Raw genomic sequence first — 16,949 nt, 5'->3', positions numbered from 1 at the left:
GTGCATAGAGGATATTAGGTGTCTTCCTGCTGATGTCTGTGACAAATTCTAATGCCATCTTTCCTTCCCAGAATCTTCTAATAAACAGTCAGGAATAACCTGGCTATATTCCAGTGCTTATATGTACAATCATTTGGTCCTGTGAATACAGTACAGAAATAGAACATGGGCCACATGATTCTGTGCTGTAAAATGATTAAAATCACTCTGATTCCACATTTGGTAAAATTAGTAGAAATAGAGGGACTGAAATGTTGTATTTGGATAAATGGAACTAAGAGGCAGGTCAGAGCAGACACCCCCCTTGGTCTGAGTGGAGTCTGTGGCGCAGTCCCACTGTGGTACTTATCATGATTTGAAAACATGCCCTCTTTCACACAGCTATGAGGAAAATATGCGACAATACATATTAAAAACTATAGTTTTGTTTTGTGCACACAAAAGTTTAGTCACCTGTCTGTCATCCATCTACATTACCTGCCAGTCTTCACATTATCAGCCTTGGATCTTCACTCATCTCTACCTGAATAGCTGTCATCAATATTAAAAATACAATCTGAAGCAATCCTCACCAATTATTTATTGCCTTGTACTTCTTTTTCAGTTTCTTGTATATTAATTTCATTGTATGCTTCCAACTCATTGTATTGTATAACTAATTCTAAGTATATTTTATTTTACATCCTAAAATAATGGGCTGTGAAACATGGCAGAGTTCTGAACCATCTCTCCTTTGTCCCGTCTCTGAGAGACAGAAGCCTCCTCTTCTGAGCTAGCCTTTTCTAAACTGTAAACCGTGGCCATGACAGTATCTTGTTTTAGTTACAAAGCTCTGTCCTTTTGTCAATAGCATCAACTTATGAGGGTTTTTGTAAATTCATTGGAAATACTCCCATCTCAGTGAGGTTTGAAGATACCTTTGCTGAGCTTGGTCAGTATTCTGTATCCAAATGTTTCCCTGTAGTTGGTATATCATTCCTGGATAGGCTGGATGTCTAAGCCCATGTTGGACAGAGTGCTGGAGTCTTGCTCAGTGGCAGATGTCTTAAGATGTTCAAGGTACAGAGGTATTAGAGATGAGCCTGTGGGAGGTGCTCAGGCTCAGATGAGGTCCTGAATGGGGAGCATGGATGGGATCAGTGACCTTACAGAGGACATACTGAGGATTTTGTCCTTTCTTTCCACATGAGTGCTCAGTAAGGAGGACTTCATCTGGAGACAAGCTGCAGGCCCTTTCCTGACCTACCCATCAACATGTATAGTATATCAGTCCTGTACAGCTTTGAGAGATCCCTGGGAGAGCATCCATTACTCTGTCAGGAGATGTTGGACCAAGCAGACTCTGGCTCTTTGACCCTGGATGTCTTTGCCTCCAGAGCTGTGAGTACATATATTTCTTTTACTTATAAACTAGATTGTTGGGTATCATTATAGCCATAAAACAAGGAAGTAGACAGTAGGTGGGTTATTTTGTCTGCAGTTCCTCTGCCTTCAAGGAGATGTATTAGAGGAAGAATGTAAGTGAAGGGAAGCCTATTCATACCTGGTGTTGACTTGGTGGAATTTGGTAGCAGGGATTTTAATGTGTCTCTTGTAATCTGCTAAACTGGGGAAGAACTTAAACTGGAGGTAGACATGCATCTCTAGTGGATTCCAGTCTAGGCAGGTCATGCAGGTAAAACGCTCACCTACAAGAGTCTGACTTTATCCTCTAAGCCTATTGGGAAAAAAAACTGAGCATGGTAGCCTGAGCTTGTAATCTCAGTGCTGGGAGGGAGGGATAGGAGGATCCCTGAGGTTTACTGACAAGTCAGCCTAGCCTACTCGAGATGTCCCAGGTTACTGAGAGATCTTTGTATGAATTACTCTTCTATTGCTGTGATAAAGCACTGTGACAAAGGCAACTTATATAGTTCCAGAGGACTGGAGACCACAATAGTAGAACAAAAGCAGCTGAGAACTCACATCTTGATCCACAGCCAGGAGGCAGAGAGAGAGAGAGCTAACTGGGAATGGTGTGAACCTTTTGAAACCTCAAGAGCTTCCCCCAGTGTCACATCTCCCACAAGGTCACACCTCCCACAAGGCCACACCTCCAACAAGGCCACACCTCCAGCAAGGCCATACCCCCAGCAAGGCCACCTCCAACAAGGTCACATCTTCAATAAGGCCACATCCTGTAATCCTTCTCAAACAGTTCCACTGACTGGGGACCAAGTACTTAAACACATGGGGGCCATTCTCATTCAAGTGACCATAGACTTTGTCTCAAAGTAAGTAGAGTTGACAGCACATGAGGAATGATAGCTGAGGTGAACTTCTGGCATGCACATGCCCACAAATGTACATGCATGTGTGCACATATACAGAAAATGTGCATATACATAAAAGAATGTCTAAGAAGAAGTAAGCATTAGCTCTCACTGCTGGGAGAATCTAAGATGAGACTGTCTCCCATCCTCCTCTGTAAAATTGTACAGGCTATAATTTGCATCGTTACCTCCTCAAGGAATTGAATACATACACTAACTCAAATACAAATATATAACCTATGCTAGATGTTGGACATTTGTACCACCTCAAACACATTCACTCTTAGTAGGGTAAGATGATTGTGACTCTGTATCCAATATTGCCTTGTGTCTTTGATCTTAGGAACAAGCTGAACCATGTAGGACTTGGAGAGCATTACAGTTCATATTGGTAAGCTCTGCACCCCTTGAAGGGCCTGGGGCCACAGAAGTCCATCTGTTTTCATAGAGTCCCATATGTGTCTGTTCAGTTGTTCTGAGAATTTTTACAGCAACTGGACAAAGCCAAGCTGAACTGCATTAATTTTTGCTTTTCGTGCTGTGTATCTTAGAAGTAAGGCAGTAATCGAAAGGAAATTTTGAAAAAGAGGTAAGCATCAACCAGTCCATTTCAGTCACTGTAAGCAGAAATTGGGCCAGTTAAGGTTGTAAAGAATTAATCCACTTTCAAGGTTTGCACTCTGTGGGGTGCTGATAAATCTGTCCTAGAAGATTTTCCTGACATGACATAACTCCCCCTGATTAGCTTTCTGCAGCAAGCATCCTTTGGGATCCTGTAAGTTGTAAAAATCAGTATGGTTAACGGGTATTTATAGGCCAGCCACCCAATGTCCAGTCTCAGGTGAGGCTCACAGAGCCCAAAGTGAGTGACACAGAGACAAGCCTCTTAGAAACCCCAACCCAACTGGAGAGTTGCTTGTGCAAACAGGTATAACAAAATGTGCTGAACACTCCTTTCCATATTTGCATTGAGAAATGCATCCTGGGACCAGGAAGAAATGATGCCTAAATATATGTGTGGATAGAGCGGATGGCTATGGTATGAAGAATCCTGAACCAGTACTTTCATGATGACCCTAACAGCCCCATGCCACCTCAGCTGGTGAATGAAACGAAGGTTGTGTTGACATCAAATTTCAATTCTTCCTTTCAACTCAGCAGCTCCCTTCTGTAGCTTTATGGCTCATTTCTTTCTATAAAAACGCAGACACCATGTAGTTTGTATCCCCACAGCAGCCCAGTATAAGCTTCCCCGGGTCTTCCATTTGCTAGGTCCTGAGATATTACTGGCTTCTCTGGAAATCGCTGGTATTCAGAATGATCTATATATTGTCTAAAGGGGACAAATCGCCCAGTGCAAATTGACCTCATGGCTGAGATTAGCTCCCAATGGTCATCACAAAAGGTGGACAGTTCAAGCAAGAAGCAAGGGAAACCTGCAACAGCCATCCCATAATCTCCCATGTCCATAGAAGCCATGGTGTCAAGGTTGCTTCCCACTTCCTCTCCCACCTCCAGCAGGTTCCCATGTTCATCTCCTCAACTACAATGTAGCCACAGGCCACCCATAAATGCAAAGGGAGTAGAAAAAGCTGTGGAGTATAAATGCTCAATAGCATCAGGGTTCTCCACTTGCAGAAAAGCCAGGAATTCCCCAGTTACAATTTGCATTTTAGGAGGTGATTTACTTTAAAATATTTTCTTCCATTGGAAAAATTTCTACCTATCCACATTTAACCCTGATTCAGTACCATGGCTTAGTTCATCAGGGTATCATCTCCTTGCCTCTTTGTTTGAGGTTTGAAATGAAAGGACACAGAAATGCAGAAATGATGATGGCCACATGTGTTTAACTGATTAAGCTGCATTATTGCAGGGGAGGGGGCAGGGTGCCCACATGCATTTATGCATGCCTGTGTAAATGCTTGCTGGCTTGCTTGCTTGATTGCTTGGAACACTAGAGCAGATGTTTGCTTTGGAATTAAAGTAGAAGTTTTATAAGCACACATGTCCCTGTGACCATTTGAACATGCTGGCATGTGGCCTGGGTTTTTCAGGATGGATATAGATATAGACAATGAAGCCTTAATGACTATCATTTCATTACAAGAAGCAGTTGCTGTGGTAACCTTCATGTCAGCAGAAGTTACCACTAGGAAAATAGATTATCTTCCTCTGACTCCTAAGTTGCAGCCACAGATTCCAGTGGAAAAGCTAAAAAAAGTAAAAAGTGAGATTTAAGCCTTAAAATTTTGTAGCAATTTTATTCGTGTCTATTTCATTTTTTCATAAACTTATTCAGATACATTTTATGGTTTTAAACATGATTCCTATCCAAGCAATGTAATGAGAGATAAGGGTCCAATGCCATCCAAATTGCCTCCAAGTAGAACACCTACCCATCCTGGCAGTGAGAGGGAACCTGCCCTCTTAAACAGAAAGTGACAGCCATAGGATAATCAGGGCATCCAAGAGTCACTACAGCCAGTTAAATGGTCATGCCTAGAATAGTCAAGGGGGTCCCCAGTGCTTCAGGGTAATGGTACATCCTGACATTGTCATCTGAAAGACCCAGTGTGATGCAGGTCCAGGCTGTGTCTTGTAAATGCTTCTTGTCCACTGGGTCACTGTCACCTCACCACCTGGTGTCCTTCCACCTTTGCAACAGGACACACACCCCATGGTGCTGTCTTTGCCTTTCCCTGCTCTTCCACCTGGAATTTCTTCCATAACTCACTCACAGTCTTGCTCCTTGTTCTCCTGGGGGCCTCTGAGTAATGCTATAATCCCAATATGGTCTTCCCACATCTTCTGACTTAAATGTCATGTGAGGTATGTTTAAACCTGTTGTCCAACTTGGCTGTGGATTTCACCTCATACAGATAGCTCAGTCCAGCCTGTGTGGTTATCAGTGGTTTCTGCACTATGTTGGATGTCTCTCCTCTCTTGTGGAACATGGCCATTGTCTCTCCATTTGTTGTTGTGTCCTTGGCTGTTAAAACCAACCTTGACCTTAATGTGGTATTACATGATTAAGTTGGTAAGTCAAGAATATATGAGAATAAGCTGTAATAGCGCTGGGGAGAAAGTGCCCAGAGCCCCTTGTCATACAAGCATGAACCCAAAGAAATCTCCAGGACCCACCTAAGAAACTGCAGGACACATCAATACCAGTCTGTACTCCCAAGTATAAGAAAGGCAGAGACAAGAGGATCCTGGGGAGTGATGGCCACTTAGTCCAGTGGAACTATGGGCCATATTTAGTGAACATGGGATGGTGGGGCTGTGGAAGACATGGAAGACATTTAATGTCAATTTCTAAAACACACACACACACACACACACACACACACACGCACACGCACACGTGCACACACACATGCACGTGCCAGCCACCCTGATTCATGTTGTTATTTCATAATTATAAAATCATAAGGTATCCTTGATTTAAATATCCATATATTTTTAAGTAAGAGTCTTGCCTTGTTCCTATAGTTCAAAACAAAGAGCAATAAGATGTGAGGGAATAGTGACATGTTTGATACAAAAGAAGAAAAACCTAATTGTAACAGTTCTGCCTTCTTAATTACTTGAACCATAATTTATTTTACTTTTGTAAAATAAGCTGTGCATATTCATGGAGTACAGTGGGACTTTGGGGCAGTACTGAGGACAGAACCCAGGATCTTGTACCTACAAGTGCTAAATAAAGCACTGAGCTACTGCCCAGTCCATCAGTGTGACATGTCCACAAATACAGTAGGGTGCTCTGATCAGACCTGATGACTGACATTGCTGTCTCCTCATCATTGCTCTCTGCATGGAGCCTTCCAGCTCTTCCCTACTCATGACATATAGAGTACTTGAGCATAGCACTAGAACTTACCACTGATAGCATGTCATTTTACTGTGAACTATCTTTGGGAGGTCGGACCACTGTTCTTCACCTTTTGTTTTCTAGTTTTCTCTTATGTCCAGCCCTGGTGTCCATTCTATGCTAGTGTTATTTTACTATTACTTAACTGAGTGACAATACCTCAATGCTAAAACATGTTACCGTCTGAGTAAACTCTGGGTAATGTGTTGGCATTGTTCTTTGTAAATTAGGCCCCATGAAAGTATAACCTGAAACACTGTTCTGCCCAATTTCTGGGAAACCCCAAGATAATGAAGCATGTGGCCATGTCCTAATCTGGGCCAGCAAAGTGTATACAGCCTCCTCTCTCCCATAGAGCTCATTAGAGCCTAGGGATGAAAGTGTGAGCAGGGCTCACAGAGAAACAGGTTTTTGTACTGATGTTTTATTTGTGCTCTAAAAACAAAGCTTGCCTGGGGATCAAAGGGAAAAGCCAGCTACTATATTAAGCATAGAGGTCAGGCAGAGGTAGCACATACCCTTAATCCTAGCATTCAGGAGGCAGAGATTCATCCAGATCTCTGTGAGTTCAAGGCCACACTGGGAACAGAGCCAGGCATGCCTTTAATCCCAGTGCTAGTTAATCATAGAGGTCTGGAGGTCAGTATAGACAGGAAGTGATAGAGCTGGGTAGAAAGAGGAAGTGATGTAGCTGGGCAGAAAGAGGAAGTAAGATGGCAGGACACAGAAAGGTATATAGGCGTGAGTATACAGGAAGTAGCTCTCTCTTGGACTGAGGATTTCTTAGCGGTAAGAACTTGTAGCTGGCTTGGTCTATTTTTCTGATCTTTCAGCTTTCACCCTAATATCTGGCTCTGGGTTTTTATTAATAAGACCATTCAGCAATTTGTGTTACAGATTTTGTTCAAAGTCTTAAGCATATGCATTGCTGCAGTAGTCCTTATATCTAATCTTTCTACATCTACATCCAGGGAACCTGATAGTCCAGGTGACTGTCAAGCACAGCTCCTTGGCATGTTTGCAGAACAACTTCCTATGCCTAGCAAGGTTTTTTTTTTCTTTTTTGAAAGTATGACCTCATAAAACCTAATTGTAGATTTCTAAAAATTATTTCCTCAGGAGAAACATAGAAAAAAAAATATTGTACCATTTCAAAGTTTTATTTAAATCAAGGAGTACTTAAATACAACCTCATCTATGATACATGTAGGTTATCTAGGCGGGGAATGGTTTGTTTTTCTCTTTAATGGGGTGAATTAATTTCCTTCTTTTTTTCCTTTTTAAACTATTGGTTGATTTTAGAGTCAGGGTCTTATTATATACCACTGGCTGACCTGGAACTTCCTATGTAGCCTAGGCTGACCTTGAGCAATCCTCCTGCTTCTACCTCCCAAGTGATGGGGTAGCAGGTTCACACAGTGGCCCTCCTGGGCCTCTGTTACTCGTAATTTTCTTCCTTGGGGTCTATGTGCTCTCTGACATATTGTGCTGGAATAGAACAGGTACCAACAGAGCACAGCATGGGCTGGAAACTAATCATTCACAGGAGTTTTCAAGCTTTTCTACTGGCTTCATTTGCCAGGAAGGGCTCCTTTTCATCACAGGTTTATTGTGCACTGATCATCTATTTAATACTCGGTGGTGAAATTATGTAAATTTATAGAGCAATGGTTCAGCAGGAAAAATTCTCCCTCCCAGAATTTTACAGTAATATGAAAACACAGTACTCACTATATTTGTGTTGTTTGATTAGTGTCTAGAAACTTCCTTTTCGACCTGTTTTAGGATAGTAAAATAATAAACACAAGAACACACAGGATAATTATTAATAGTAATGAACATATAGCCACTGACTCCTTTTGTACTTCATTTTGGATTCATATGGAGGGTAACAATAAATGAGTTTTAAATACTGATTCAGGGATAACTGACATTTTTATCAGAAGAGTATCCTGTAATGCATTTAGAATATTGTACATTGATTCTCAGCAGTGCTGACAGCAGTATTTTTGGATTGCTGAAGTGTTCCTTTTGTAGTAGAGGTGTATTCCTTTTATTTACAGTTTCTGACATCTCTCCAATATCTCATTAGACTGAGGGCTAGAACCATATCTCCATTGCAAAGAAAGAGACAGCTTTGGGATCTGGAACAGTAGCCACCATGGTTTGCAGTGTGTGCATCACACCCACATGTTTGAACTAAGTATAAGAAAGCCTCGCCTCTACATGTATTGTCCCACCCTGAGTCAGGCAATGGGGTAGTAGAGCCCAGACACATTTTGAACAAACCTTTGTTTCCAAATAAAGATAAATTTTAACACTGAAAAAGGCAGACTATAAACAAAAACAATAGTGTTTTAGCTGGTATTTCAAAGTGTTTTAAGAAATTTCAGTAGATGGTGGCACATGCCTTTAATCCCAGCACTTGGTAGGTAGAGGCAGGCCAGTCTCTGAGTTCAAGCCCAGCCTGGTCTACATAGTGAGTTCCAGGACAGCCAGAGCTTCACAGAGAAAAACAAACAAAGCAAAACAAAAAAAGGAAAAGAAAACAAGAAATTCCAGAATCCATTTTATACTTACTTTATAATTACTAACACTGAGTTTCACTGTTCCATTGTCTACCCTCATTCTACACATTCTTTTTTTTTTTTTTTGAGCTGAGGATCAAACCCAGGGCCTTGCGCTTGCTAGGCAAGTGCTCTACCACTGAGCTAAATCCCCAACCCATTTTTATTCTATTCTCTTTACCCCATTACCCAGCATCCCCTTGCTTGTCCCTAGACTATTTGTATTTGTCTTTTAGCACTGCAGAATCCATTTTAAAAAATAATAATAAAAAAAACAATAATGTGTCAAATATGATTTCTATGGAAGCAGACATTCCTCTTGGAAATGTTAAAGTTAGTATAAATAAGTTTGAAGGCCATGAGACGCATTTCAGGAAATCATTTCCATGTCGCATTGATAACGACTAATGCTTGCATCCGGCTCCCATTGCTGCTGTGACTTGCCAGGTATTTGGTGGCTGAAACTGCGTGAACTTCTGTAGTTCTGTGCTTCACAAATCAGGACTGTGAATCTCCCTAGCTTAAATCAAGGTGCAGGCAGGTTGGTGACTCCAGCAAGTGAACACACTCTTTATTACTCTTGGCAAAGCGCGGCAGGAACCTGGAGGCAGCAGCTGACGCTGAGGCCATGGAGGAGCTCTACTAATGGGTGTTCCTCATAGCTTTTACTCTCTGCTTTCTTATAGAGCCTGTAACTACCTATAGATGAGTGTTAGACACAGTTGTGATATATTTAAACAAGATATGTGCTATGATTCTTCTCTACCTAGTCTCTTTCACCTCTGCTACCCCTATCTCACCTTTGTGTCTTCACCCACCAAACTCTTTTCCTCCTCATGTCTCATGTGTCCTTCAGCCCAGTCCCCTCCCCATCACTCCTCATTGTCCAGTGTTACCACCCCCCCTTGGTTTCCTGTTTAGGTTTTTAGGCTCCACCCACACTTATACATGTTGATACATATTCACGATATGGTATATGCTGTGATTCACATAGGACAGAGAACATCTGTTTTTTGTTGTTGTTGTTTTTGGTCTGAGTTTGTGTCACCTCATTTAACTTTATGTTCTTTACACCTACACATTTCCCCAAAAGTTTTATGATTTTATTTCTCTTCACAGTTGAATAAAATTCCACAGTGTATATATACCAGATTTTAATTATCCATTCATCTTTTCATGGGTATCTAAGTTGGTTCCATTTCCTTGCTATTATGACTATAGCAGTAGCAAACATGGGTGTTTGACTCCTCCTATGGTAGGATATAGAATCATTGGGTTTATGCCGAGAAGTGGTATGTTTGGATCATATAGTACTTCAATTCTTCATTTTCTGAGGAACCTCTATTATGGCTGTACTTACATACACTCCCATAAACAATGAATAGGAGTTACTCTTTTCTCACATCCTCTCCAGCATTCATTGTCAGATTTCTTGATGATAGCTATTCTCAGGTGAGGTGGTATCTTTCCACTATGTAATTTTCAAGAATCAACTGCATTGGAGTTGCCTGGGTTTATGTTGAGATCTTCTGTTCTATTCCAATGGTCTATATGTCTGCCTTTTGTGCCAGTGTCATGCTGCTTTTATTATCATGCCTTTGCAGAATTGTTTAAAGATAAATGTCTAGACACATCTAAGATCCCAAAGTTAAACAATGAAAATGTCAACAAAGTAGACAGATCAGTAACAAATGAGAATAAAATGCTAATAAAGAAAACTTCCTCACAAAGAAGAGCCCAAGATCAAACAGATTCCCTGTTGAAATCTAAAAGACCCTTAAAGAATATTGATTATAAGTCCTCTTCAACTCATTCTAAAAAATAGAAAGGTAAGGGACATTCCCAAACTCAATCTACAAAGCCAGGATCACTCTAACACCCCAAATAGATAAGATTAACAAAAAATTATAATCTCATTTCCTTGATTACTATATGTGCAAAACTTCAATATAACCCTGACAAACTAAATTCAATTATAAGAATGCAGTGATCATTCAATTCATCTAAATAATAAACATAATCTACCATAATAAACAAAATCAAAGACAAAAAAAAACACAATCATCACAATAAATGCAGAAAAAGACCATCCACTTCCAAAACCCTTCATGATAAAAATCCCCGAAGAAACTCAAAGAAAGCATAAGCCTGAACAAATTTAAAAGCTATGTTTGACAAGCCTATAGCAACATTATAATGAAATAAATAACCATTAAAAGCATTTTCCCTAAGTCAGAAATGAGACCAAATGTCTACTCTCATTACTCTTACTCAGTGTAGTGGTTGAAATATTAGCTAGCATAACAAGGCAAGAAAAAGAAATTAAAAGAGATACAAACAGTAAGGAAAGAAGCCAATTTATCCTCACAGATGCTATGATCCATACTTAACAGACTCAGAAGACTTGTAAGTCAGCTCAATACTTACAGTGAAGTATCAGGATACAGAATTAATATTCAACAGTCATCATCTCTTCTATGTACCAATACCAACTCCCTGAAAGGGGTCTAAAGGAAATAACCCCCATCAAAATAGCTCCTAAACATTTAATATAGGCCTAAACTTAACAAATAATGGTAAATATCACTACAGTGAAAACAGTCAGGCACCAAAGACATTCTGGAGGCGTGAGATGATAGAAAGACCCTCATCATGTTTTGGATTGGCTGAACAAATACTGTTGCTGTGTCTGTGTTACCAAGAATAGTATGTGAATTTCATTCAATGTCAATCAAAACTCTTTTTTTGTGGATATATTAAAACACACACACACACACACACACACACACACATATATATATATATATATATATATATATATATATATATATATATAGTAACATTTTATTTATTTCTAAGCTGTTTTGTAAATAATACAGTTTATAAATTAAAAAAATTAAAAGCAATACCCAAACCACTCTTAAAATCTTCCACAAAAGAACTGTCACCTTTAGTTTACAGTGTTTCTATCAAATGAGCTCTCAGACTATTTAGTTGACATATGTTCCAGAGTGATTTATATGCTGTCTTAATTACTTTCCATTTAATTGGTATACAATGCAACCATCATGTGATGTATTTATATTGCCTCTTTGTACAGAAGAAGAAGAAGTTGTGACTATGAGAAGTTCCCACAGGTCACCTGCTAGGGAAAGGTTGAGTTCAGATCATCCTAACTGTTATGCTTTTTACCTTCTCTTAGATTCTACAGGACTTTGGAGTCATAATACCAATAAATGGTTCTAGATCCTCCTTTTTACTCGGAAAAAAATTTATGCAAAACTTCCTATATGGTGAATACACATTGACTTACTACATTTATAAAGCATCAGTCATAACAAACCCCAAACAAAAATCCAAGGTGACAACACTAAAACAATACAAGAACTTCTGTAACACGTTCTATAGAACATCACATTTCAGTTCTGTAGCTGATACTGCAGCAAGTGTATATGCACTTTTCTGTATGAAGGTTAGAGTGAATAGAAAGTCACAGTGTGATTTTTTTCATCCCAGGAATAAAAAAAATATAAAAGCATAGATATATAGATAGAAAATGTAATTTTGATACACAAATGCTTTTATATGAGAGTGATTTACTTGGAGGGAGATGGTTTGGAGGCAATTATTACAATTTAAATGCTCAATCAAAACTCTTATGATAGTCCTTACATAAATTGAAAAAACAATCCTAAAATTCACATAGAAACCCAAAAGACCCAGAACATCCAATGCAGTTGTGACCAAAACGAGCAAGGTGAGAGGCTCAAGGTACACATCCCTCTCTTCTGTATACTGGATCTGTCCTACTGATCCACCTCAGAGTTCACTCACTCAGAATTCCACAGTTCAAAGTGGATCATTTGTCTCAGATATTAGAATTTCAAAATACAGAAGACAAGAGAATTAAGTGTTGAGTCAGGACTGCATTTTCCTTTAATTAATTAGACTTGTTATGTCTTAATATCTTTTGGAACACATTAAGAACAGTTTATGAAGCTATCCTGCAAAATTATTGTTGAAAATTAAACATCTGGGCCAAGTTAGAGTCTCTTAATTATCATTTTCCCTGATAGGTCTATATGGAAAAATATATATAGCATAAAAACAAATATTTTAATCATTTACGTGCCTTCACCACATCTGCCTTGCTACAAAAGCAACACCATCTCTCCAAAGCCCTTCATCTCCCAAAGTAAGAAATCCTGTGTCCATGGAACAAGTCCCCAGGTTCTTAAGCTTCTCCTCTTATTACTTTTATTCTATTTTCTGACTCTGTGAATTTATTGTGTGTTAGGTCATGCAGCATCTGTCCTCTTGTAACCAGCTTATTCACGTTTATAAGGTTCATCTCTATCAGACAGCCATCTTCAAGGCTGAATGCTGCTCCACTGTCTTGTATAGTCTTTCTATAGAATTTGAGGGCCTTTTGCCTTTGCTTTTTGTGACCAGCACTCGTGTAAGCATCAAGATGTAAATGTCTGTTCCAGTTCTTTTTCAGCTCTTTTTGAATCTGTGCTGGAGAATTATGGGGAACGGGGAGGTCAGGTGATAAGTTTACACTTTACTTGATTTTTCATTCCTATATGTGGGGTCATATGGGTCTCAGTTTCTCTGCCTCCTTGCTAAATGAGATGGATTCTATTTTGTTGGAGATGATCATCCTAGTCAGTGTGAAAGGTGCTTATTGTGGTCTTGATGTACCCCAAACCCAATGGGTCTCAATTACAAGGATCCTTCCAAGTCCTGTGTTCATCATTTGTGTGTGAACTTTGAGAAATTTTTATGCAAATAATCTTGTCAGTTTCATTTTTAAGATTTTTAACTTTTAAGTATTAAAAAGTATGAGGCTCTGGTGCTTATTTGGTTTTCAATTTTTATATTATATGTATGTGTGTGCCTGTGTTAGGTATGTGCAGCACATATGTGCAGGGGAGGCCAGAGTTACAGGTGATTGTGAGTCACCTACCTGATTTGGGTACTGGGAACTAAACTTGGGCCTCTAGAAAAGCAGCAAGTGCTCTTACCTCCTAACCTACCTAGCCAGCCCCTCTGAGCAGTTTTTAATAGGTTATTATTTTTATTGTGCAATTACAGGTATCCTTGATACATTCTAAAACTTGATCTCTCTTCTGATACATAATTTTTGTCCCTACTGTGTTCATCCTCTCAATCTCTCGATGCCTTTTGATGCCCAAAGTCACTTATGTGGCTTAATTATGAGTCATTTGTTTGTGCTTTTGTGTCACAGTGAAAGAATCATTATGAAGATCAATAATCTAAAAATTGTCCCCTACATTTACTTTTGAGTGTCTTACTTTCACTTTTTACATGCTTCATCTGTTTGTGCTACTTTTGTATATGGGGTAAGATAAGGGCCATGTCGCACTTTTGTGCATTGGTGTGGGTTCTCTCAGCTTTGTGTATAAAGGCTCTCCTGACCCAACTGTGTGGTCTCATCTTTAAAAGAAAAAAAAAAAAAAAACAGGAGGAGGAGGAAGAGGAAGAGGCAGAGGAGGAAGAAGAGGAGGAAGAGATAGTCATGTAACAATATATGCACAAGTTTACTTCTGAGCTCTCTCTTCTACTAAAGTAGAATATATCTGTATTCCTTTGTCACATTAGTTCTGATGACTCAGGCTTTGAAGTAGATTGTAAATCAGTAATTGTGTATCTCCCTCTTCTGATGTTTGTGTTGGCTCTCTTTCCATTATTGTGGTCAATTTATAGGAGACATAGCCTAATGCATGCTCACTCTGGTACAGAGCCATTGGTTTCCCTACCTTCTGTTCTGTTTCAGCACATTCAGGCTCCAGGTCATTGGCTTTTCCAAGCCAGTAATTCCTAGTAAATGCCTGGGATAGGGCGGAGGTGGAGGCAGTGTGGTCCTGGACAGGAGCCCACACTCTCCTATCATTTTGACTCTCAGTCCAGCAGCTCATCTTGGACAAACATTTCTCAATTTGTTGTTTGCTCTGAGCCCATCTCTAGAGCACTGAATTGTTTGGGTTTTATCATTATGTCAATGTTTATTCTTGTTTGGGGAGAGGAAGAAAACTTCTGACCTCTTCATTCTGCCCTCTTGGGAGAAGGGCTCATCCGCTTCTGTTTGTAGAGTACTTATTTTGATTGATTTTTCTAAGCCCTGAAGAAAACTTCTAATCAGAGTTAAACACGATTAGATAAAATCCATCCTTTAATTTGGAAAGATTGGGCAATTATTTAAGGAACACTCACATTGCCATTGGATTCTAAGTTTCCAGAACAGAATGAGCCTGTAGCTCTCTGACATGTGTTAAGAGTCAGCACCAGAGCAGAAAGCCATGGACTTGATGTAGATGTCATTGGCCTGGACCTAGAAGAGAGGGGTGTTTCAAGAGCTTGTGTGTCTGCCATCGACTCTTTAGTATTCTGTGTTATTTAGAAACTGCCTTAGACAAATGATGTGACTGATAGGAGAGAAATGGGCTGGTAGGAAAAGAATCCATGGTAGGGGATTTGAGGCCAGAATTTCTCCTCAAGTGTTCCAGTGTCATTGTTTACAGAATATACTATAGGTAAATCAGGATCCCAACTGCTTTTGTGTAGCATATTATCCCCAATATCACTTGGGGTATTAGGGTTCTGAAGGAGGTCTTGGGTTGAGTCAGAAAGTGCTCATGTTTGTTGGTAATGTTTTTTTTCTGAGAACCAAAGCAAGATGCTAGATAGGATAAAGGGCTGGAGTGGAGTCAACCTGTTCCTTTATAATTGCTAGTCTTTTCCTCCATGACTCACAGAATTTGCATTTCTGAAATGATATAAGGTCTAGATAAAATGGCCTAAATCAATGTCCAGAGAAAATGTAACAAACACAGAGGGACTTTAAATGAGTTTTCATGTAAGTATCTCCATTCACATCTACTGTTGCTAAATTTTCTAAAGGTTGGGTTCCTATTGGACTATCAAAGGACATGAAAATAGATAAGAGAAAAATACCCCCTAAATTATAAGAATAAAAACTAATTCATGAAAAGGCTAGAAAGTCCATCACATCTGAAGTGTGGCTAGTTCATGATGGAGCATGGATTCGAAGAGAGAAACAGAAATCGTCCTCTTCCTGCTATGGAGACTGGGATGAATGCTGTCTTATTGGAGCATCTCCCTGGTGCAATGAAAGCTGGGAGCATTTTCAGAGCCTGTTCATGCTTGAGATTTAACAAATTGCCTTTGGAATATCAGCAACCACAACCAAGAGTTTGCTTACCAGTGAACAAGCCACATTCCAAAAGCACTGACATAAAAAGAACCAGTGAATTTCCCAGCAGTCTGAGCACAAGAGTGACAAGACCTTTGCCAGCAGTGACCTTAGAAGTTATAATTTCTGTGATCTGGGCCAGCAGAGAGTCCTTTGGTATCTATTCTCCCTATGTCTCCTAGGTAAGGGTCTTCATCTCTACTCTGTGCTGATCTTTCTGACCATGGAGTCCTCCTCAGGAATACAGGGTCAGCATGATAAGAACAGCAAGTCTGGGACGTTCCCACATGACACTCCCTGATGTTAGATACATCTATCTGAACACATCCTAGATTCAATGGTGATTTCTGGATGCAGTATTCAGGCATTCCAGATGTGGTCCTTGGAGGCACTAAATCTAGGAAACCTTGACAAGAACAGGTGACAGGCCCCTGATGTAAACCACAGAGAAAGAAGGAGAGCAGTCACGCCATCACTATCTCAGTCTAAGCTGGACATGGAGAAAGAAGGCAGCCCCTGTAATGGAGTTCCCTCTCTGGGTCTACACTCTGGGCTTGATTGATTGCAGTTCTGGAGAGGAGGGGACCTTGCTGGAATCGATAGAGTGTGGGGTGCACGACACTGACAAATGGACCTGTCAAACCTGGGCCAATGGAGTTGGCATCTCCCAAACACATTATAAACATCAAGCAGGTCTGTACTTCCAGGGAGAGAATTTAATCAGCAGTGTAGCGGCCAAGTTGGAAGACTTTGTCTCATTGGGTTTTCCATTAAACCTCAGCCTGGCAGATTATAAAGTTAGATTTTTCCAATATAAATTATGAATTCCACAGGATAGAATGTACTGGCCTGTGTCAAGCCAAGTCAGAAACTCTCAACCATGTATCTCTCTTCTGCAAGTCTGTTTGTCTCAGCATTGCTACCAGTCTATCACCAATTACTGTCCATCTTTGTAA

Source organism: Onychomys torridus, chromosome 17 (assembly GCF_903995425.1).
Source record: "Onychomys torridus chromosome 17, mOncTor1.1, whole genome shotgun sequence".
Lineage (NCBI taxonomy): Eukaryota > Metazoa > Chordata > Mammalia > Rodentia > Cricetidae > Onychomys > Onychomys torridus.
The sequence above is the reverse complement of the archived record's forward strand: the minus strand, read 5'-3'. Positions refer to the sequence as shown.